We start from the raw sequence: 23,724 nt of genomic DNA on the forward strand, positions 1-23,724 counted from the left end.
TGGACTGGCCCAGTTTGCTTATGGGTAGTAGAGAACATGACTGAAAGCTGACGGGGAGCCTAGGAAGTGGCATTGGTCCCTCTTGGACCCCTCCCCCACGTACAGCACCACATCACAGGGACATGGGTCACCCTGCCCTGGTGAATACCTAAGGCTCCACCCCTTTACAATATATTGGTGCACTAAGACAAAGAAATATGGCCCAAATGAAAGAACATATCAAAATTTCAGAAAAAAAGCTAAGCAACAAGGAGATAAACAACCTATCTGATGCAGAGTTCAAAACACTGGTAATCAGGATGCTCGCAGAACTGATTGAGCTCAGTCACAATATGAGGGAAGAAATGAAGGCTACCCAAAGTGAAATAAAGCAAAATATACAGGGAGTCAACAGTGAAGGGAAGGAAACTGGGATTCACGTCAACAATTTGGGACAAAAGGAAGAAATAAGCATCCATCCAGAACAGAATGAAGAAACAAGAATTCAAAAAAATGAGGAGAGTCTTAGGAACCTCTGGGACAACTTTTAGCACTCTAACATGCAAACCATAAGGGTGCCAGAAGAAGAAGACCAAGAGGAAGAAATTGAAAGCTTATTTGAACAAATAATGGGGGAATACTTCCCCAATCTGGTGAAAGATATAGACTCCCAGGAAGTCCAGAGAGTCCTAAAGAAATTGCACCAAAGGAGGAACACACCAAGGCACATCATAATTACATTACCCAAGATGAAAGATAAGGAGAGAATCTTAAAAGCAGCAAGAGGAAAGGAGACAGTTACCTACAAAGGAGTGCCCATAAGACTGTCAGCTGATTTCTCGAAAGAAACCTTACAGGGAAGAAGGGGCTGGAAAGAAGTATGTGAAGTCCTGAAAAGAAAGGACCTACACTGAAGATTACTCTATCCAGCAAAGCTCTCATTTGGAATGGAAGGGCAGATAAAGCGCTTCCCAGATAAGGTCAAGTTAAAGGAGTTCCTCATCACCAAGCCCTTATTATATGAAATGATAAAGGGACTTATCTAAGAAATAGATCAAAAACTATGAACAGTGAAATGACAACAAACTCACAATTATCAGCAACTGAACTTAAAAAACAAAAACTAAGCAAACAACTAGAATAGGAACAGAACCAGGGAAATGGACATCACATGGAGGGTTTTCAGTGGGAAGGGGGAGGGGAAGAACGGGGGGAGAAGTACAGGGAATAAGAAGTATAATTGGTAAGCACAAAATAGATGGGGGGAGGTTAAGAATGGTATAAGAAACAGAGAAGCCAAAGTTCGATGTACAATCCATGGACATGAACTAAGAGGGTGGAATGCTGGAGGCGGGGTAGTGCAGGGTGGTGTGGAGATAAAGGGGAGAAAAAAATTGAGACAACTACAATAGCATAATCAATAAAATATGCTTAAAAATAAAATGAAGTAAAAAATGATACTAGAAAAATAACTGTCCCTTGTTGCTTTTGGAGAATACTGGGAAATAATTCATTACTGTGAAAACTGATAAAGAAAAAGGATCCAGCATTTATCTTGCTTTTTCTATATGAGCTGTACCTCAACAGCAACCAAATAGTCTTTAAAGGTAACTTCTTTTTAGAGAAGAATTCCAGCTAAATACGAATAAAGAATGCTAGAATCACAATGTCATGGTTTCACAAAAAGAAACAGAGGTACATTCATTCCATAGGATACTATGTAGCAATAAAAAAGGAATGATTCAGTGCTGCATGTAACAACATAGATGAAGCTCAAAACTATATTGTTGAAGTAATACAGACACACAAAAAAATACATACGGTACACTTACATTTATGTGACATTGCCAGAACAAGCCACACTAATCTATGGCGATACCAGTCATAAGGGCAGTTATTGGCAGGGTTATGCACTGGGAGAGGGCACAGGGGGAACCTTTTGGGGAACTGGAAATATTCTATACGCTTACCTGACTGGTATTTTACACAAATGTATACATAAGTAAAAATGTATCTAAGTACACTCACCATTTATACACTTTATTGTAGCAAGTGATATTTTAAAAATAGGGTCTTTTAAAAGAGTATCACCAATTTTCTTTTTGTGTCCAGAGAGGGAAAAAAGCCTTCAGAAATAAAAATGAGATAAAGTCACTCTCAGGTGAAGGAAAACTAAGAGAATTCCTTGTCGACATATTTGCCCTAAAGAAGAAAGAGAAAAGAAATGATAACAAAAGTAAAGTTGGAACGTAAGGACTGAACACAAATGGTAAATATCTCAGTAAATATAAAAGACTACTCTTTTTTTTATCATCACCCTAGGACATGCTTATTGATTTTGGAGACAAGGGAAAGGAGAGGGAGAGAGAGGGAGAGAAACATCAATCAATTGCCTTTCCTACATGCCCCTAACCAGAGAGCTCTGGTTCACGTCCGGACCAGGGACCGAACCCCTACCTAGGCAGGTACCCTGACCGGAATCAAACCCACAACCTTTCAGTTTACAGGATGATGCTCCAACCAAGTGAGCCACACTGGCCAGGGCAACAGACCATTCTTCTGTTGAGATCTGAAACAGATGTTGGATGGCTGAAACCAGATACAAAATTGTCTCATGGGGTTTTTAATATATGTAAACATCATGTGAAGACAACTATAACACAAAGAGGGTGGAGAATAAAGAGGTCTATGTGATGATAAAGTGTCTACATTCCACCTGGATGGTAACATGATTCTAAGTATAATGGGCTGTGAACAGTGTATACATTGTAGTCCCTACAGCAACTGCTATAAAAACTATGCAAAGAGATATTTTCAAACCACGCTACATAAACTGAAACATACTATTAAAATGTGGAAATAAACCAGAGGAGGTAAAAAAAAAAAAAAAAGAGGAAACTGGGAAACAGAAATGAGAGGGAACAAACAGTACACACATAATAAAGTGGTAAACCTTTATTACTTTATTATATCAGTAATTGCATTAAATGTCAATGACCTAACAAAAACATGTTAGTGAGCCACCTCCTAATCTCAGTTGCTGGGGTGAGATGACCTGTGAAGTGAAATCCATAAACAAGCATTTGAGAGAAAAAGTAGAAACATCTAAAAATATAGACGTGTTGCAACTGACTCGGAAAGAGTTCAACTGCTGAATGTCTTGGTTCTAAAAGATGGAGGAGGAGAAAGAGGCTCTCATGGATGGTTCCCCTTTGATTTCTATCCCAAACTGCAAAAGATAATCAATGTGTTCGGCTGCCTACAGGAGCACCCACCCGCTGATAGCGGTTTCACAATAAGCAGTGTTTACACTCTCCTTTGGACACACTGTGAAAATGATGCCACAAGTGAAGCACTTCTGGTCAGCTACAAGCTCTCCTCAATCAGCTAGTGAGCCCTCCCCACACCTGTTTCTTCACCCTGGATTTTCAGAGCATTTCAAACACCCACTGTACACATCCATCCAATCTACTTTTTATATAGAAGAACAGTAACACATTACGTCCATCTCTCTGTGCTGTAACTCTGTAATAAAGTGCAAAGGCATGATACAAAGGTGCCTGGCAGCAGCTCCTAATAATTACTTATGCTATTGGAATGTTTTTCAGCTCATTAAACCTCTGTCCATTTCAGTTTGGTTTTCTCAGTTTGTATAATAGAAGCACATTCTCTTCCTCCCTTTCGTCGTCATCCCCCCTTTTGTGTTTCAACATCCTCTAGTTCTATATGAGAGGAGACTTAGCCTTGGTTGGGTACTTCTTGCTGAAGCTTTAATGCTTTGTAAATGAAATCAATGTTCATTTAGAAAACATGACTTGAACACACCAATTAAAAGACGAATCATCAGAAGGCATTTTTTTAAATGAGCCTACCAGTTAGATTTCTTAAATGACCAACTGTCTGCCAACTGCAAGAAATTCACTTCAAAAACCACAATATTGGTATGTCAAAGTAAAAGGGGGGTTAAAGAAATGTCATGCAAACACTAATTTTAAAAAGCTATGGTGAGTATAATAGAAAAATAAGACTTCAAAGCAAATTACTAGAGATAAACAGGGTATTTCACAAGGACAAAAAGAACAGTTTACGAAGAAGATATAAAAGTCTTAGCATGTATGCACTTAACAAAGCTTCAAAACATATGAAGGAAAAGCTGACAGAGTAAAAGGAAAAATAGGTAAATCCTTGGTAGACTTGGAGATCTCAACATTCCTCTCTCAGTGATCAATATAACCAGTAACTAGAAAATCAGCAGAGGATGCAGAACTGAACAACACCATCAGGTGGCATTTTAGCACCATGCATCCAGCAAAAGCAAATCGGCCATATCTTGCCTCATTGAATAAAAGCTTAACAAATTTAAAAAATTGAAATCATAAAAGGTGAGATAAAGGTACTCCCAGGTGAAGGAAAACTGACCATAATGGAATTGGAATAGAAATCAAAAACTAAAACAGAACTGAAAGAAAATTCTTCAAACTTCTAGAAATTAAACCACACACTTCTAAATAATTTATTGGCCAAAGAGAAAATTCAAGAGAAATTGAAATATATTTGGAACTGACTAAGGAAAATGCAGCATATCAACATGTATGGGATCAGCAAATGTGGTGCCTAAAGGGGAATTTATGGCACTAAATATTTATATTAGAAAAGGAGAAAGGTCTCAAGTCAATAATCTAAGTTTCCACTTAAGAAAAACTGGAAAAAGTAAAGTAAGTCCAAAGAAAGCAGAAGGAAGAAAATACTACAAATAATAGCAAAAATTGATAGAAGTTGAAAACAAAAACATAGAGAAAAATATGATGAGAATAAATAGAGAAAACAAACAAAAAGTTGGTTCTTTTAAAAGATCAATAAAATTAATACTTCTACGGCTCACTTCTACCTCTGTCATTTTCGAAGTAAACTTTCTCTTATAGTTTGAACAAAAAGACAAACTACAGATTGGATGAAAACGTGCAAATTATAGATCTGTAAAAGGACCTTTGACCATTAAGCTTAGTGAAAGAAGTCAGTCTCATAAAAGGTAACATAGTAGATGATTCCATGTATGTAACATCCTCGAAAGGACACAATTATAGAGACAGAGAACAGGTGGTGGCTGCCAGGGAATAGAGGCAAAGTGGGGAAGAACATGTGACTATAAAGCAGTAGCACAAGAGAATTCTCTTGGTGAGGGAACGTCCAAATCATAATGGTGGTGGGGGTGTGTACATAATTCTATTATATATATATATATATATATATAATTCTATTATATATATATATATATAATAGAATTATGCATGGGACACATACAAATGAGTGCATGTAAACATTGGTGGAAACTGAACAAAGCCTGTATTCTTACAATAGCAGGCCAACGTCAGTGCCCTGGTTTTGAGAGTGTACTATTCAAAGGCTCTATGTACTATAGTGTTTTTGCAACTCCCTGTGAATCTACAATCCTTTCAAATTTAAAAGTTCAGAAGAAAACTAGCAGCAAAATGATTGGAAACAGTCCGGTGTCCATCTATAGGGGACTGATGAAGAAACTATAAGACAAGTACACAATGTGTGAAACCATAAAAAAAAAGGAATATATTTGTGATCTGATACAGACAAATGAAAAAAGCAAGGTCTAGGGTACTAGAGAGAATGTGCTACCCGCAGCATAGAAAAGAAGGGAGATAAGAATATACCATAAACAGAGATTTGTTCATTTTTACTAAGTAAAACAGGAAGCACAAACCAGAACTGAATGAAAAGCTTATCTACACAGGGTGAGTGGTAACAAGGTTAAGAAGATGGATATGGGAGCAAGAATTCGCTGAGCAAAATGTTACATAGTTTTAAGTTTTTAATGATGTAAATCTCTACATAATCAAGCTCTTCAATTAAATAAAAGGAAGACACAAACAAATTAACACAAACAAATAAGTCTAAATTATATCAATTTGATCATATGACCACACAGAACAGAATTATTTTAAGTACGTAACTTTTGAATGCAATTCTCTGACTATAGTCCTCAGTGATCTACATTCTAACAGCAACAGGAACTGCAAAGAAATCTTAAACTTCCCACAGGAATCAGGGAATAGAATTTTCAGGAGAAGGCCAAAGTATCGTAATGACATTAATATAGAGTAAGTTGTCAATAAAAAAGCACACAATTTTCAAATGGGCAAATTATTTGAACCTGCACCTCAATTCTTTAAGCCAAGCACTGTATAAACATCTCATTCAATTATCAAAATGACGGTATTAACTAGATACTGTCATTCCATTTCCAGGGGAAAACTGAGGCAAAGACAAATGAAATAACTCCCCGAGACCACACAGCAAACAGCAGGGCCAGAATCTGGAACTGTAGTGGGTGGAAGTCCAGGGCCCCTGCTTTTAACTTGTAACTGCTATGAAGCAGCAGAAGGGCGCTGAGAGAGGAGGTGGTCACGGCGATGGCTGACAGGGAAGAAGCAAAGAGGACGTTTTCTTCTCTGAAGGCAAGACCTACGTTATTTGGATCCCAGCCCTTATTAATCTTTCCCTAAAAGCTCTGCACCCCACCTGCATCAGCAGTTCTTCTTCTTAGTTTGTCCCAGGACTGTTCTCCTCATCTGTTTCAAACTGTACTGAGTTGGTAGTGTCCCCCCAAATTTATGTCCACCCAGAACCTCAAACTGTGACCTTGTCTGGATATATAAGGTCTTTGTAGGTGATTCACGTTAAGGTGAGTGCATACTGGGTTCAGCTGGGTCCTGACCCAATGACCACTGTCCTAATTAAGAAGAGAAAACACACACACACACACACACACACACACACACACTCAGGATTGGGTAGCTAATCAGAGAGGAGATGGAAGAGAGGGAAGACACAGACGATACTCATATTTCTAGTTTATGAGGACAGAAGACAGCAGTAACTCTGACGGAAATAGGCAGGTGAAATGGGGAGCCTGTCTAGGTTGGAGAGGGAGGAAGAAGTGAGTCCCTGGATGTGTTGTATGGGAGGTGTGGCACAACAACCAAGTGGAAATGTTTTGCATGCCAGTGGATTTAAAAGTTGGAGCTAGAAGTGGATCTGGGAATCAACAACCTAGAGAGAGCCAAAAGCACTAGGGCTTGGGGACTATCTGGTTCCCACCAGGAAAAGCCATTAACTTGAATCCCTCTGTCTCATAACAGGCCCCTTTGACTGCAGTGTCAGCTGAGCTTCTCCCGAGAGCTTATTCAACCAGGATGCCTGGGCACAGAGCCAAAGAAACGCTCAACACAGACATGCAGGTGCCAGCTGTTTGCCAACTGGCTCATTCATACTGCAAGGGCCACCATTAAGTCTCTGCAGCAAAAGAAGGCAGAGTAGAGGACTTCGGGACACTGACAGGCTCCTGGATACAGATCCTCAAGAAGGGGTGAGATTTTAGTAGGACTTGTAGACTTTTGGACTCAAAGTGGATGAATGAAAATTTTTACCTCATTAGAAAGGAGGGACTAGTGGATTATCAGAAAGGGGTTCTACACATAGGCCTCGCAAAGCAACAGTGATCCTGAGACAGAAGAACAAAGTTGGAGGAATCACCCTACCTAATACTTAATACTTAAGGATGTCGTAGTAATCAAAACAGCATGGTACTGGCTTAAAAAGAGACACATAGATCAATGGAACAGAATACAGAGCCCAGAAATAAACCATACCTTTATAGTCAATTAATATTTGACAGAGGAAGTAAGCACATAGAATGGGCTAAAGGTAGTTCATGTAATAAATGGTGTTGGGAGAATTGGAAGATAAGTGCAGAAAAATGAAACTAGACCACCTTCTCACACCACACACAAGAAGAAATTGAAAATGGATTAAAGACTTTAACGTTAGACATCAAACCATAAAAATCCTAGAAGAAAACATAGGTAGCAAAATCTCAGATATAGCTTGTAGCAATGTTTTGTCATGTATATTCCCTCAGGCAAAGGACACAAAAGAAAAAATAAACAAATAGGACTACATCAAACTAACAAGTTTTTTTGCACACCAAAGGAAAACATCAACAAAATAAAAAGACAACTACAGAATTGGAGAATATATTTACCAATACGATAAGAGGTTATTATCCAAAATTTATAAAGAACTCAAAAAACTCCCAGCCAAGATGGAAGCATAGGCAGAAATACTTTGCTTCCTCGCACATCCAAAGGAAGGACAATAACCAATTTAAAAACAAAAAACAACCAGAACTACCAGAAAAGTAAACTGTATGGAATTCCAACAACCAAGGAGGTGAAGAACTATTCATCCAGACTGGTAGGAGGGGTGGAGGTGGGCAGCCTGGGTGGAGAGAACGCGCAGTAAGGCAACACACAGACCATGCAGGGTGGTCCCACATCACGTGCACGAGTAAGCCAGGAGGAACAACAGGGGGAGGGGTCAGGGAGACAGACCTTGAAACCCAGGGTTTCAGTGCAGGAAACTAAAGACTCAAAACCCCTGGCTGTACAAATCAGTGGGGGTTGCAGTGGTGGAAGAAACTCCCAGCCTCACAGGAGAGTTTGTTGGAGAGGCCCACAGGGTCTTAAAACATACACAAACTCACCCACCTGCGAATCAGTACCTGAAAGGGCCAAATCTACTTGCAGAAAGTGAAGGAAGTGACAGCAAGTGGCACGTGAGTGGAGCAAGGGGCATTGCTCCCTCTCAGAGCCCTCCCCCACAGAAAGCACCACAACAAAGCAAAAAAGATTGACCCACCCTGGCGAATACCTAAAACTCCACACCTTACCATGGAACAGATGCGCTAAGACAAAGAAATATGGCACAGATGAAAGAATAGATCAAAACTCCAGAAAAACAACCAAGTGACAAGGAGATAGACAACATATCTGATGCAGAGTTCAAAACACTAGTAATCAGAATGCTCACAGAATTAATTGAGTTTGATTGAAAAATGAAGTAAGAAATGAAGGCTACACAAAGTGAAATAAAGGAAAATATATAGGGAACCAACAGTGAAAGGAAGGAAATCGAGACTCACATGAACAATTTGGAACAAAAGGAAGAAATAAACATCCAACCAGAACAGAATAAAGAAACAAGAATGAAAAAAAATGAAAAGAGGCTTAGAAACCTCTGGGCAACTTAAATGTTCTAAAATCTGCAATATGGGGGTGCTGGAAAGAGAAGAACAGCAATATATTGAAAACTTATTTGAACAAATAACGAAGGAAAACTTCACCAGTATGGTGCAGAAAATAGACTTCCAGGAAGTCCAAGAACCCCAGAAAGTCCCAAAGAAAATGGACCAAGGATAAACACACCAAGACACATCATAATTAAGCTACCCAAGATTCAAGATAAGAGAATCTTAAAAGCAGCAAGAGAAAAGGAGACAGTTACCTACAAAGGAGTTCCCATAAAAACTGTCAGCTGATTTCTCAAAAGAAACCTGACAGGCAAGAAGGGACTGGCAAGAAGTATTCAAAGTCATGAAAGGCAAGGACCTACATCCAAGGTTACTCTATCCAGAAAAATTATCATTTAGAATGGAAGGGCAAATAAAGTGCTCCCCAGATAAGGTAAAGCTAAAGGAGTTCATCATCACCAAGCCCTTATTATATGAAATGTTAAAGAGACTTATCTAAGAAATAGAAGATCAAAAACTATTAACAGTAAAATGACAACAAACTCACAACTATCGATAACTGAACCTAAAAGAGAAAAACAAAAACTAAGAAAACAACTAGAATAGGAACAGAATCCAGAAGTGGAAATCACATGGAGGGTTACCAGTGGGGAGGAAGAGAGGGCAAATGGGGGAGAAAAGGTACATGAAACAAGAAGCATAATAGCTAGGCACAAAATAGACAGAGGAAGGTTAAGAATAGCATAGGAAATGGAGAAGCCAAAGAACTTATATGTATGAGCCATGGATGTGAACTAAATGAGGGGGATGCTGGAGCACCAGGGTGTGGTACAGTGCAGGGAGAAGGGGGATAAAGGGGAGAAAAAAATTGGGACAACTGTAATAGCATGTTCACTAAAATATACTTTAAAAAAACTGACAAAACTTAACACCAAAAAAATAAACAACCCAATTAAAAAATGGGCAAAGGACGTGAATAGATACTCTCCAAAGAGGACCTACAGATGGCCAATATACGTATGAAAAATGTTCAAGGTCACTAATCACCAGAAAAGTGTAAATTAAAATCACAATGAGATATCGTCTCACACCTGTCAGAATGGCTGTCATCAATAACCAAAAAACAACAAGTGCTGGTGAGGATTCGGAGAAAGGGGAACCCTTTTGCACTGTTGGTGGGAATGCAGACTGGTGCAGCCACTGTAGAAAGCAGTATGGAGATAACTCAAAAAATTAAAAATGAATCTGCCATTTGTCCAGTGATCCCATTCTGGGAATATATCCAAAGAAACACAAAACATTAATTCAATAGAATATAAGCACCCCTATGTTCATTGCAGCATTATTTACAATTGCCAAGATATGGGAGCAGACCATGTTCATCAGTAGATGAGTGGATAAAACAACTAGGGGACATTTACACAATGGAATACTACTCAGCTGTAAATAAGAAAAAAATTTTACCCTTTGAGGCAGTATGGATGGATCTTGAGAACATTATGCTAAGTGAAATAAGCCAGAGAAACACAAATACTATATGATTTCACTCATGTGGAATCTAATGAACAAAGTAAACTAACAAGCAAAATAGAGACAGACTCATAGATGGAAGCAGGCTGACAGCTATGGTGGGGGAAGGTTAATGGGTAGAGGGATGAGGAAAAAGGAAAAAGGACTCATGGACATTGACAAAAGTATGGTAATTGCAGGGCATGGTCTAAGGACACTAAATGGTAAAGGAAAAAATACAATAAAATAAATTAATTTTTAAAAATGAAGGCAGTTCTATTCTGTCCCTCTTCCTACATCCCCCCTTAGCCATGGCTTCCACTCATCCTGGTCATCATCATCATCATCATCATCCTAACTGACATCATCAGAGTATTAGTTTGCACCAGCCTTATACATGTCATTTCATTGATCCTCACACTAACGCTTTGAGGCACACCATTTTGCAGAGAGGTAAAACATGTTTCCCAAATCTAGACACCCAGCCCAGATCAGAGTTCCAAATCTACATGGCTACTGGACATCTCCACCTGGCACTCCCAACCCCCCCTGGTCAAAAACTGAATGCATCATCTTCCTTCCCCTTTTGTCCTGGGTTCCCAGTCTCAATGAAAGATACTCTTCTTTTCCCACCAAGAAGCCAGAAAACCAGGAACCATCCTGGATGTCCTCTCCCCTCTTGTCTTTCTCTTCTGTGTTCAGTCTGTCTCCAGGTGCTAGCGGAGTTCACTTTTACTTCCTTGTCAAAGAACTCCGCATTCCAGTACTGCTAGACCGTTGACTGTTCTCTAGATGGGCCCCCAAAAGCTCCTGATCTGCAGTCTTGACTCAGAATGTTATATTAAGTGGGGATGACTGTCTCCCTCCTTCTTTTAAATTGGCCTCAAGCAGCCCAAGTCCCAGGCAGCCCACATGGCCCATATGGCTCAGCGACAGTTCACGTAGCCTTTAGTAGGCCATTCTGTGTAGTTAGCTATCTCCTTCCTATACATGTCTTTCTCCCCATTGATACTGTTTGCACCTTGGGCTTGGTGAGTCACTGCTGCTGACCCTCATCGTGATGGGTGCTCTGAGAATCTGGCAGGGGAAGGGCCTTGGAAAGGGGAGGCCTCAGAGCATGGACACCAATGCACAACTCATCAACATGTGGACAGTGCTTGGGTGCCAGGCGTTCTTCCCAGTGCTTTTACATTTTATCCTCACAACCATCCTATAACACATATCACTTCTGTGGGATCCACCAAAAATGCACAATCTGAATCCAATCATGAGGAAATTAGAAACAAACCCAAACCTAGGCACATTCTGCAAAATTAATGGTCTGTACACTTTTAAAATGTCAAGATCATGGCCGTGACTGGTGTGGCTCCATGGGTTGGGTGTGTCCCACCAAGCTAAAGGTCCCAGGTTCGATTCCAATCAGGGTACATGACTGGGTGGCAGGTTCACTCCCCTGTCAGGACTCGTGCAAGAGGCAACCGATCAATGTTTCTCTCACACGTCAATGTTTCTCTCCCTTTCTTTCTCCCTCCCTTCCCCTCTCTCTCCCTGAAAATAAATAAAAAGATCTTTAAAATATCAAGGTCATGAAAGATAAAGATGAGGAACTTATTCCAGATTAAAGAACAATAAAGGAAATGACAACTGAATGCACTGTTTGATTCTGAATTAGACTCTGGACCACACAGAAAAGAATGTTTTTCTTTTGCTCTAAAACACGTTGTTGGGACAATTGATGATTTTCAAATTGGTCTATAAATTAGATGGCAGTGCTGTAGCAACATTAATTTCCTGATATTAGTAATTGTACCATGTTTATGTAAGAGAATATCTTTATTTTTAGATAATACACACTAAAGTATTTAGGGGTAAATGAGCATCATGCCTGCAGCAGCCATTTCAGGTTCAGAAAATACAATAATAATAATTTAATAAATAAATAAATAAATTATATACTTCACATGGGAGATGATGAAGCAAACATGGAAAAACATGAAGATTTTGCAGAGAGAATTTCTTGGGAGAAGAATACACAGAAGTCCCTTGGGATATTTTTGTTTGCAACTTTTCTTTAGGCATAAACTCATTTCAAAATTTAAAAAAAAAACATTTTAGGAAATATGCTGTAAGTACCATAACCTCATCCTACAGAGGAGGAAAGTGAGGCACAGAGAGGTTCAGTAACATGCTCAAGGGCACACAGCTAATAGGTGACAGAGCTGGGATTCCAACCCAGGTGGTATGGTTTGCCAGGTTCGGACATCTAGCCACCTTGCCAGCCTGCTTCTCAAACTGAAAATGCTCCCCCTTTGCCAGTGCGCGCTGCTTCACCTCCCTCTCCTGCAGCTCCTCATGGGAAGTTTGGAGGATGGAGGAGAGCATCATCTCGATCAGTTTGATCACTTCATGAAGGTGGTGTCCATCAGCTCTTTCCATGCAAAAGCACCTTTGTTTTCCTTTTGCAGTTAATAAGTCATATGTATAGTGATAGGTATGGTGAGGCCATGTGAATCTCTTGTTTCATTGATGCTTCTTGCCGGCATCAGTTATTTCATTTGTAGTTGTAATTCTGTCATTTCTTCTACATTTATTAGCTGACATTTTTTGAAGTGGAATCCCCCACCTCAACCATCATGCATTTTTTTATATAATTTGGACTCATAGGTGGGTTTTTAATTCAATTGTCCTTCATCCATTACCCTCATTATTGTTTTTGATGTTCAAATTGTTCCCCACTTGGCCAGTGAGAGAACGTTTTGAGCTGGACCCTCTGTTCCTTTAATGTATACCCATTAGTTTGTGAGCACTTCCTGTTTCTGGCATAAAAAGATGCTCACATTGAACTTTTCCTACACCCAACCTGTAATCAGCTCCAAGGAGCCCTTTCTTTTTAAAGACTGTGGCATGAATGATACACTGAAGAAAGTGGGATTTGGGTAGTAGGTGTGCTCTTTGCTACTGGAGTGTCATTGCTTCCAGGCCTTTTCTTTGAACCTTAAATGATGAATTCTTATTTATACTTAAAATTAAAATTGGAACATCATAGGGCTCCCATTACATATTTGCATTCCCCATCTTCCAAAGTAAGAATCTTCTTTCTTGAAAAGCATTGCTGTATTTAGGACAATATACACAATAGTTGTAGTATTCCTACTCCAATAATACTTCTAATAACCAACTCATTAAGTAAAGTCCAGGGCTTCTTGGCAGGTATTTTTACCCTTAGAAACATCACTCTGACTTCTGTTCACGATGGCGGCATAGGTCAATGCAGCTCAGGGCCTTGCCCAACTACATCAAAATTACAACTAAAATATAGAACAACCATCACTCAGAACCATCAGAAGTCAAGTTGGCTGGAACTCTGACAACTATGGAAATCAAGAAACCAATTCCATCCAGACTGGTAGGAGGGACAGAGACACAAAAGGGGGTGGCCCCACATCCACATGTGGTGGATAAAACTTGGGAGGGATACCTCGGAAGTGTGGAGTCCCAGTCCCACACCAGGCTACCCAGGCCAGGGTTCCAGTGCCAGGAAGATAAGTCTCCATAACTTCCAGCTGCAAAAGACAGTGGGCATTGAGTTGGTGGAAGAAACTTCTTGAGTCCCAAGTGATTCACTTTAAAGAACCCATATACAGGCTTCCTGAGACTTACTCCCTCTGAGCTCCAGCACCAGGGTAGCAGCTTGAAAGGCATGAGTAGCATACAGGGAGAGACTGAAGGGTCTGGCATCAAGGTGAGCACTAGGGGACAGCTTTCTCCCAGACAGAGAGGCGGGCAGAGGCCATTTCTCCTTTTCTGATCCCTCCCCCAACAGAGCCACAGAGGCAGCAGGCAGGTCCTATATCTGAGACTCCCTCAACTTGGCTCACACTGTTGGCCCCACCCTGATATCACTGTCTCTCACCCAACTTATGGACCCAACCATACTGTTAACTGTGACTTTTCCATACAAATGGCTGGTCTTGGCTCCTAATTCATAATTTCCTAAATCCTATCAAACAAGCAAAAGCTGGCTTCAGTAAGCCCCCGGCCCCTGTACCACTTGCTCAGTGGCCTCAGGCCTGGTACTACCAGCAGCCAGCCTAGATTCATAGCTTGGCTTCATGTGGCATCTCCAAGACCAGCACAAGTAGCAGCCATCTTAGATTGCTTTATACCTCAGGCAGGGTGACTCCAGGCAGAACACAGATCGGGGCTGACCTTGGCCTGCACCACCCAGGAAACCACAGAGCCCATGCACCCAGTGGACAGCAACAGACCATGTCAGAGCACAATCACCCTGCCTCTGCACTGCTCATCCGCCACAGAGGGCAGAGGTTTGTGGTCAGTGGTCACAGCCAGTCCTTGCTGCAGACTGGCCTGAGTAAATCCCTCCCATTGACCTGCCAACAGCAATCAAGGCTCAACTACAAGAGGAGAGTGTACCCAGCCCACATGGAAGGCACACCCCAAGTACTCAGCTTGGGTGATAGCTGAGGCTGTACCACTGGGCCCTACAGGACACCTACTGCATTAGGCCATGCTACAAAGACAGGGAGGCTGCCAAAATGAGCACACAAGGAAACATGGCCTAAATGAAAGAACAGATCAAAACTCCAGAAAAACAACTAAACAAAATGCAGATAAGCAATCTATCAGATGCAGACTTAAAAAATACAGGTTATAAGGATGCTCAAGGAACTTAGTGAGCACCTCAACAGCATAAAAAAGATCCAGTCAGAAATGAAGGGTACACTAACTGAAATAAAGAACAACTTACAGGGAAACATAAGTAGATTGGATGAAACCGAGAATAAAGTCAATGATTTGGAACATAAGGGAACAAAAAGCAACCAGATCAGAACAAGAAATAGAAGAATCCGAAAAATGAGGGTAGTGGAAACAGCCTCTGGGACAACTTAAGAGGCCCAACATTTGCATCATAAGGATGCCAGAAGGAAAAGAGAAAGAGCAAGAAATTGTAAATCTCTTTGAAAAAATAATGAAAGAAAACTTCCTTGATTTGGTGAAAGAAATAGACATGCAAGTCCAAGAAGCACAGAGATTCCCAAAAAGGACAGATGCAAAGAGGCCCACACCAAGACACATCATAATTAAATTACCGGAGGTTAAAGATAAAGAGAGAATCTTCAAAGCAGCAAGAGAAAAGCAGTTAGTTACCTACAGGGAGGTCCCAGAGGACTGTCAGCTGATTTCTGAAAAGAAACTTTGCAGACTAGAAGGGATTAACAAGAAATATACAAAGTCATGAAAAGCAGGGACCTCCCACCAAGATTGCTCCATCCAGCAAAGCTATCCTTTAGAATAGAAAGTCAGATAAAGAGCTTCCCAGACAAGAAAAAACTAAAGGAGTTCATCATGACTGAACCATTATTACATGGAATGTTAAAGGGACTCTTTTAAGAAAAAGAAGATCAAAACTATGAGCAATAAAATGGCAAAAATATATATCTATCAACAATTGAATCTAAAAAACAAGCTAAGGAAACTAGAAGAACAGAGACACAATCATGGATATGGAGAGGGTATTGATGGTTGCCAGATGAGAGAGGGGTGTAAGGGAATGGATGAAAGTGTGAGGGAATTAAGAAGGACAAGTAGGCAGTAACAGAATTGCCAGGGGGATGTAAAGTACAGTATAGGAAATGGAGTAGCCAAAGAAGTTTTACTCGTGACCCATGGACGTGAGCAATGGTGTGCTGATTGCCTGAGGGAGTGGGGGGTGCTGTGTGGAGGGCGCTAAGGGGGAGATATTGTGACAACTGTAATAGAATACTCAATCAAATAGAATTAAAATTTCTTAAAGAATACATTACAGTAATGGTATATGGTTAGAATGTCCTGTTTTAAATTACTTGAATTAATTTTTTCTACCTAGCTATATAATCAGGTTTGTTTGCAGTAAGATTCATTTATATGTGTTGTATTTAGTTTTAGGGTTTACTCTTTTTAATCCTCTTGGATTTTGTTTATATTTGAATATGTGAAGCATTTTTGTGGTTGAAAAGTCAAAACTTTATGATGAGGTAAAGCCAGAGGAGTCTTAATCCTATCATTTATCTCTTCTTTTTTCTTCCCCCACACCACAATATTAATCATTTTCATTAGTTTCTGGGTTATCCTTTCTATGTTTTTTTTTCTCCAAAATTAAACAAAACTATACATCTCAAAAGGAATATATATGTACACCCAAATGTACACTTATTTTTGTTTTATGTATTGCTCAAAAGGTAGCATAATTCCTTGTCTTTTCATAGTTATCTTTCCTATACTTTAGCTGCATAATACCCCACTGGGGATTGTCCCATCGCTCATTCATGCAGGCTCCAATTCATAGGCATTAAGTTGTTTCTAGTATTTTGCTGTTACAAATAATATTATGAGTAACTTCTTTGTCCACGTATCATTTCATATTTGTGGAGGAGAATTTTCAGGGTAAATTCTAGAAGTGAAAGTTTGCTAAAGAAAGAGTGAGTGTACATGTGACGCTGTTAGATGTTAGGACACTTCACTCCAGGGGGTCATGCCTTTCTGCACTCTTACCAAGCATGCGTAGCACAGCTGCTTTTCCCCAGGCTTTCACGCTTTTTAAATTTCGTCAGTCAGGAAAGTAGACCTGGAATCTTCGTGTGGTTAAATAGTTTTTTTTTTGTAGAACTTGTAATGAATTATTATTTTTTGTTGCTGGATTTAGGTTTGTTTGTGTGGTTGGTTTTTAGAGGGGAAGGGAGGAAAAAAGAGAGGGAGAAACAACGATGTGAGAGAGAAACATTGGTCCATGGCCTCTTGAACATGACCGACCAGGGACCCAATTTACAACCAGGCACGTGCCATGACCAGGAATTGAATCAGCCACCTTTTGCTTCGTGGGATGAAGCCCAACCAACTGAGCCTCACCAGTCAGGGCTTTAGTTTTTTATTTTTTAAAAAGATTTTCACATCTACAGTCATAAGAAAGATTGGCCTTAACTTCCTTTCTTGAACTATCTTTTTAAAGTTTTAGTATAAAGATTATGCTAAGTGTGGGGGAGCTCCACCAGCAGACCCCTCTTCAGGCCTCTCCCCCACCCCACTGGCCACTGTGGATGAGAATAATTCTACCAAGACATGATCTGCTTGGGAAGGAAAGCTGACCAGTCTACCAGAGCAGAAAGGTGTTTAGCCCCTCTCTATATGGGCTTTTATTGGGTTTAGCTTGCATAGGGATGCATAGCAAAGAAAGGAGGTATGGTTCACAGATAACATTTCTGGGATCACAGGGGTCCTTTTACTCAGGGTCTGATAGACAGGGTGATGCCGATTGGCTGCAAAATCTTGGCAAACAAACCTATTTTGAGCTTGGACCCTTAACATTTAAATCGAGGACATTCTTAGCAAAGCAGATTTCACAGGACTTTATGCATTCTTCTTAGGCCTGATCACCCCCTTCCAGGAACCGCTAGTCCAGCACAGGGCTGCACCCCCTTTGGCATTGTTTCAGGCCTGAATCAGGCAGGGGAAGCAAGGCAAAAAAGAGATTAGGAGACTTTTTACAGATAGAATAAGGACTCAGGCTGTGATAAAGACAAAGGGTGAGGGTTTTTTGTCCCTTCTCCATAGTCCCCTAAGTCCTTCCCTGATGGCTCCTTTGTGACTGTGTCTGTCTTAGGTTGTTCCTTTCTTACAGAACCTTAGTAAGCTGAGTACTTGGGGTGCGATGAGTTACCACTTCACACCAGTCAGAATGGTCATCATAAACAAAGCAACAAACAACAAGTGTTGGTGAAGCTGTGGAGAAAAGGGAACCCTAGTACAGTGTTGGTGGGAATGCAGACTGGTGCAGTCACTGTGGAAAACAGTATGGAATTTCCTCAAAAATTAAAAATGGAACAGCCTTTTGACCTGGCAATCCCACTGCTGGGATTACACCCTAAAAATCCTGAAACAGCAATCCAAAAGAACCTATGCACCCCAATGTTCACAGCAGCACAACTTAGGTAGGTTAGTTTCTGCCCTCTAGGTAGAGTTACTTGTCGACCAAAGCCGATTCTCATAAACTGAGGGACTCATATTGGACATTAAACTTGGAACAGTTAAGTTTTTATTTTTCCAGGAGCCAGGAGGTAAATTAGAGAAGTTGTGCACTACTGCCTTAAGGGCTCTCGGTTCAAGTACCTACAAATGATCTTCAGCAAGCTATGAGAGAGAAAGTATGATCACTCTCTGCCCCCAAGGAGACTCCTGATTGCTGTGGGGAAGCTCAGCTGCTCCCGAGGTATTGGCACTGTGGTGCAAGAGTTGCTCTGAGAAGAGATCAGGGGGAACAGGCAGTCAGGGTGCTGTACAGAGTTTAGAGTATAGCCTTAGTCTTCAGGCATGTGTGTATGCATAGAGGGGCAAAGGGCAAACTAGGATCCCTGTAGGGCTGATGGGAACTCAGGAGGGAGTTCCTGGAGACTAGGAATGGCGCAGGAGGGCATATTAGGGCATGTTAGAGACTGTGGGGCTAGAGATTAGACTTGGGAACAATGTTGGAGGGAGAAGGCTAAGTTGAAAGCCCCCATTCGAGACTGGTGGGTAGGGGCAAAAGAGAAGTGAGGAGTGCTTTTCCTGGGGGGTAGTGGAGTTTTGAATTTGATTATAGGTTTGGGAAGTAATAGTGTAGTAGGATGAGACAGAGAATCACCATACAATCTCCACCTGGTGGCTGTTGGTGACAGCATTGTCTCTCTTACACTTTCCACTCCCCTCCCTCAGTCACAAAGTGTGAAAAAAAATCAACTTGCCAGGCAAATGACACTACCTCTCCTTTCTTTACCACTTGGAATTGCATCCAGAGAGAGGTTGGGAGAAGTCAGCTGGCCTGGGAGGCATTAGGTTCAAAATGACAAGGTTTATGGATTGGGCTGCACAGCAAGCTTAGAGGACACAGTGACAGAAACTGGAAATGTGTCTCTCAACCTAACCAGACCAAGTGTTCTCACTTCAGGACAGTGAGCAGAGCTTCAGGCAGCACAGCTCTTTGTTCCCTTAAGGGTCCTTGGAAGGGAGTGTGCCTGTGTAGGGTGTGTCACTACCTTGCATTTCTATGCTGTGCTAACATCCGTTATTGACCTTGATTTTCCCAGCAGCTCTCTGAGGCGGCTGTTAGGAAGTGTAATCCTTTTTAGCAGCTGAGGAAGCTGAGATGAGGATAAATTCAGTAACTTGCTCCGGGTTGTCCAGACTCTCTGGAGGTAGAGCTAGGATCAGAATCCAAGCCTCCTGGCTAGTCATCGATAAGATTTTTTACAGTAAGACTGGAGTCTCTCCCTGGGATAGGGACTTTTTTTTTATAGTCTCCCTCCCAGGTTCTGCTCTCTTAATTGGGTGCATATGGCAATGTATCATGTTCCTTCTGAGGATGGCCCAAGAGGAGGATGACCGGTTGGCAATGAGCCATGGTGAGGACCTGAGGGCTTGGGGAAGGCTTTGTTAGAATCAGGGAGGAAGGAGAGAAGGTCAGGATGGTCTGGGCCCCTCTGCATGTGGATTCTAGAAGGCTATGGAAGGGGCAGGTGATGGCCCAGAGCAGGCCTGGTGAGAGTAGATGCTCTTCTCTACCTGACCTTTCTCGGCTTGCTACGGGCAGGGGCAAGCTTGATAGAGATGCTGTCGGTGTTGACAGCTTTTCTCTTTCACCCTCCCTGTCCATGCTGGGTGGACTAAGCATAATCATAAAGGAAAGATAGTTGGGGAGGTGGTGGATGGGTTGATCTTTCTCAGCACAGCACCCTGGAAACCCTGTTAGGGTTGAGAAGGAGAGGACGGTACTTACAAGTGTATATGCTTCCCCTTGTGGGATGGGAAAGGTATGGGGCTCTAACTCCCTGATCCCCTCACAGCACTCTGGATTGGTGACTAAATCCCAGGAATATCATTTGACTATGCCTGAGCAAGTAATGGCCATCTTTGAAAATGAATTGTCCTTCAGGGCCGACCTTAGTTTCTGGATTATCTTGAACTGATAGTCTTTGAAGAACAAGAACAAGGTGGGAGTGGGAGATAGCAGGGGTTGGGCGGATGGGCTGAAGGAGTAAGGCTTGAGCCAAAGTTGGAGCAGGACAGTGTTTTTCCACTCGCCGGTGGAAGGCTGACTCACCAGGCTCTTCCAGGAGAACAGGGTGATTCTCCTCCGGCTCCTTTTCCATTCTCCAGGAAAAGGTAATGTCAAAAAACACTTCATTGACCATTCACTTATTTATTAAGTGTGCAGTTTACATCTCCTTATTTGCCAGGCCCTGTGTAGGCCCTGGTAACACAAAGATGAATAAGGCAAAACCCCTGTGGGCTTGTCCTGCCTTCATCCCTTTGCTGAGGCAAATCTGTTGTGTGTTTGCGCACAGGTGACATAGCAAGTTCTGGTGATATTTGTCAGTGTGTTCTCTCTCATGTCACCATCCACACTCAAGAATGGAATGAACCGGTTAACCTGATGGTTAATGACTTTGATGTCCACAAAAATGATGCCTTCCTACATTTCCCAGGTGACTGGGGTGGGGGTAAGAAGGAAGTTTAATTAGTTTATGCTTTTCCTATTTATTGAGTAGTTAATACTGGAGTTGGCAATGCATGGCCCACAGGCCAAAGCCAGCCTGAAGCTTGTTTTTTAACTAAGGTTTTAGTGGAACACAGCTATGCCCATTTGTTGAATTCACCTCATTCTTTGAAACTCTCTGACTTCCCTGTCTCTGACCTCTAGACTCAAATTTCAAGGGCTCATGAGATTAGACCAAACCACCTGGATAATCTCCTTATTTTGGAGTCATCTGGTACGGGACCTTCCTTACATCTGCAAAAATCCCTTCCCATTGGCACTTAGATTAGTGCTTGATAGAAAAACCAGAAGAAGGTGGGTGTACACCAGGGGCCTGGAATTTTGAGGGCCATATCAGAATTCTGCTTGTGATGAAAATGGTATACACACATTAGATATTTTTATGAGCAGAGGACCAAGAACTAGAACCCAAATTCTCTGGTTGTTGTTTCAGCCCTCCTTCCAATTCAGTGGCGTTTCTCAAACCAAGTTCCCCCAACTTCTAATGGTTATTCCATAGAAAGATGGTGTGTTATTCAGTAAAATCTATGGAGAGTGCTTATTTTAAAGATTTTATTTATTTATATTTAGAGAGAGGGAAAGCGGGGGAGAAAGAGAGGGAGGGAAACATTAACGTGTGTTTGCCTCTTGTGGGCCCAACCGGGGACCGGGCCAGCAACCCAGGCGTGTATCCTGACTGGAAATTGAACCGTGACCCTATCCTTCACAGTCTGCTGCTCAATACATTGAGCCACACCAGCCAAGGATCCTATTAGTTTTTATTATACTAATTTTGCATATGAAGAAATAGACTCTCCAGGAGTTAAGTGAATTGCCAAAGGATATATTGCTAATGAGAGGCAAAAAAATAGCCAGGAGGCAAAATTGTCTCTTCTGATTTTTCACTATGTTTTGCACGTTTTCATCATTCCATGTTACCCACTTTTGAAGCAATGCATAACCACCCCCAGCAAGAGAGAAATAGCTTCCCCCTGAGCACCCTCTTTATTCCTCACAGAGATGTTTAGAGGTATGGCACGTTCCTCAAATACTACCAACTGGAAGCCAAAAAAGTATACCTCAGCTACAAACATCAGGGACTTGATAGAAGCAGTCCAACATGCTGATCAGGTTGTCACACCTCAGGCATCTTCCTGGCTCTAGCCAAGGTAGAACCACCTCCATGGAGGTAGCTGGTTGGGTGTATAGCCATTGTGTCTGGAGAGTGGGAAGAATTTTCAGTCAGCAGAGCACTACAGCTCCAGGTTAGGTTTCCCTGACTGGGAAACAAACCTGCAACCCTTTTGTTTGCAGGCCAGCACCCAATCCACTGAGCCACACCAGCCAGGGCCCTTTGCCCATTTTTTTAAATTTGGTTGTTTGTTGACTTTTGTGAGTTCTCTATAAATTTTGGGTTGTTGGGGGCCGTCCTTCCCATTTCAGGGACTGTAGCCTCATTAATGGACATTAAGGTTCCCACAGCTAGAGCTGAGTGAAAAGGCCTTGGGGACATGAGCCACTCAGGAGACAGAACATTTCCTCCAGGCAGGAGTGCAACCCCTGCCTCACTCACTTACCCCTGCTTGGCCCTGGTCAGATGGCTTGGCCTTGGCCCCAGAAGGTGGGTTAGCCAATGATGGGTAAAATCCCTCAAGGAAGGGGTGACCTAAGACAGGCACAGTCATGAAGGGTCATCAGGGAAGGACTTAGGGGTCTTCAGAGAAGGGGCAGAAAGACCCTCACCCTTTGGCTTTGTCATAGCCTCAGTCCTCAGTCTTTCTGTAAATTTTCCTAGTCTTTTGGCTGCTTTGCTCTCCCCTCCTGACTCAGCCTGGGAACTATGCCAGAGGCAACTGTGGCCTTATACTGGAACAGAAAGCTCCCCGGGAGAGAATCTGGCCAGAGAAAGAATATACATTGTTTCCTTTGAGGTTTGTTCTATTCTGTTGCTATGAAGCAGACACTTGAGCTAAATCCAACCCTGACCGGAGACAATCCCTGTGTTTCTTCAACTATTATCTGTAAATGATGCCAGTTTTTCATGACGGCAGCTTTTTAGACACTGGTTGATGAGCTTTGTATGTATCTCTCTGTGTGAGCTGAACCCAGTAAAAACACAAGGAAGAAGGTGTTGAGGACTTCTCTCCTTTGAGGGACTGGTCATCTTTCCTCCCCAAGCAGATCACGTGTTGGTCATTTTTATTCTCATCCACGACAACCCGGGAAAGTTCCACCAGCGGAGCCCCCCATCATTGGATGCTAACCTCTTATCAGATGTATTGGTGAATATGTTCTTCCATTCTGTAGGTTGCCTTTTTATTTTGTTGATGTTTTCCCAAGATAATTTTATCCTTGGCAAACTTGCTGGCCATGTGCTGCCAGGACCAAGTGGAAGACATCTGCTCTCTGTCATCCAAGGCTGACTACAACCTCTATTGTATCCTCTCAGGGGAAAAGTGTATGGGGAATCTTTTCTTTTCTCCCCCTCTGGATTCCCCCCGACTCTGTCCAGGAAGAGCGAGTGCCAAGAAGTTAATCGAGCACTTCATTT

At 41.7% G+C, this 23,724-nt stretch overlaps 1 pseudogene; it reads right to left on the bottom strand.

Annotated features, from left to right (window-relative positions):
- Positions 1-20,787, bottom strand: part of LOC112322148 (ribosomal L1 domain-containing protein 1-like) — a 38,314-nt pseudogene extending 17,527 nt beyond the window's left edge.
- Positions 20,788-23,724: the final 2,937 nt, after the last annotated feature.

Source organism: Desmodus rotundus, chromosome 3 (assembly GCF_022682495.2).
Source record: "Desmodus rotundus isolate HL8 chromosome 3, HLdesRot8A.1, whole genome shotgun sequence".
Taxonomy (NCBI): domain Eukaryota; kingdom Metazoa; phylum Chordata; class Mammalia; order Chiroptera; family Phyllostomidae; genus Desmodus; species Desmodus rotundus.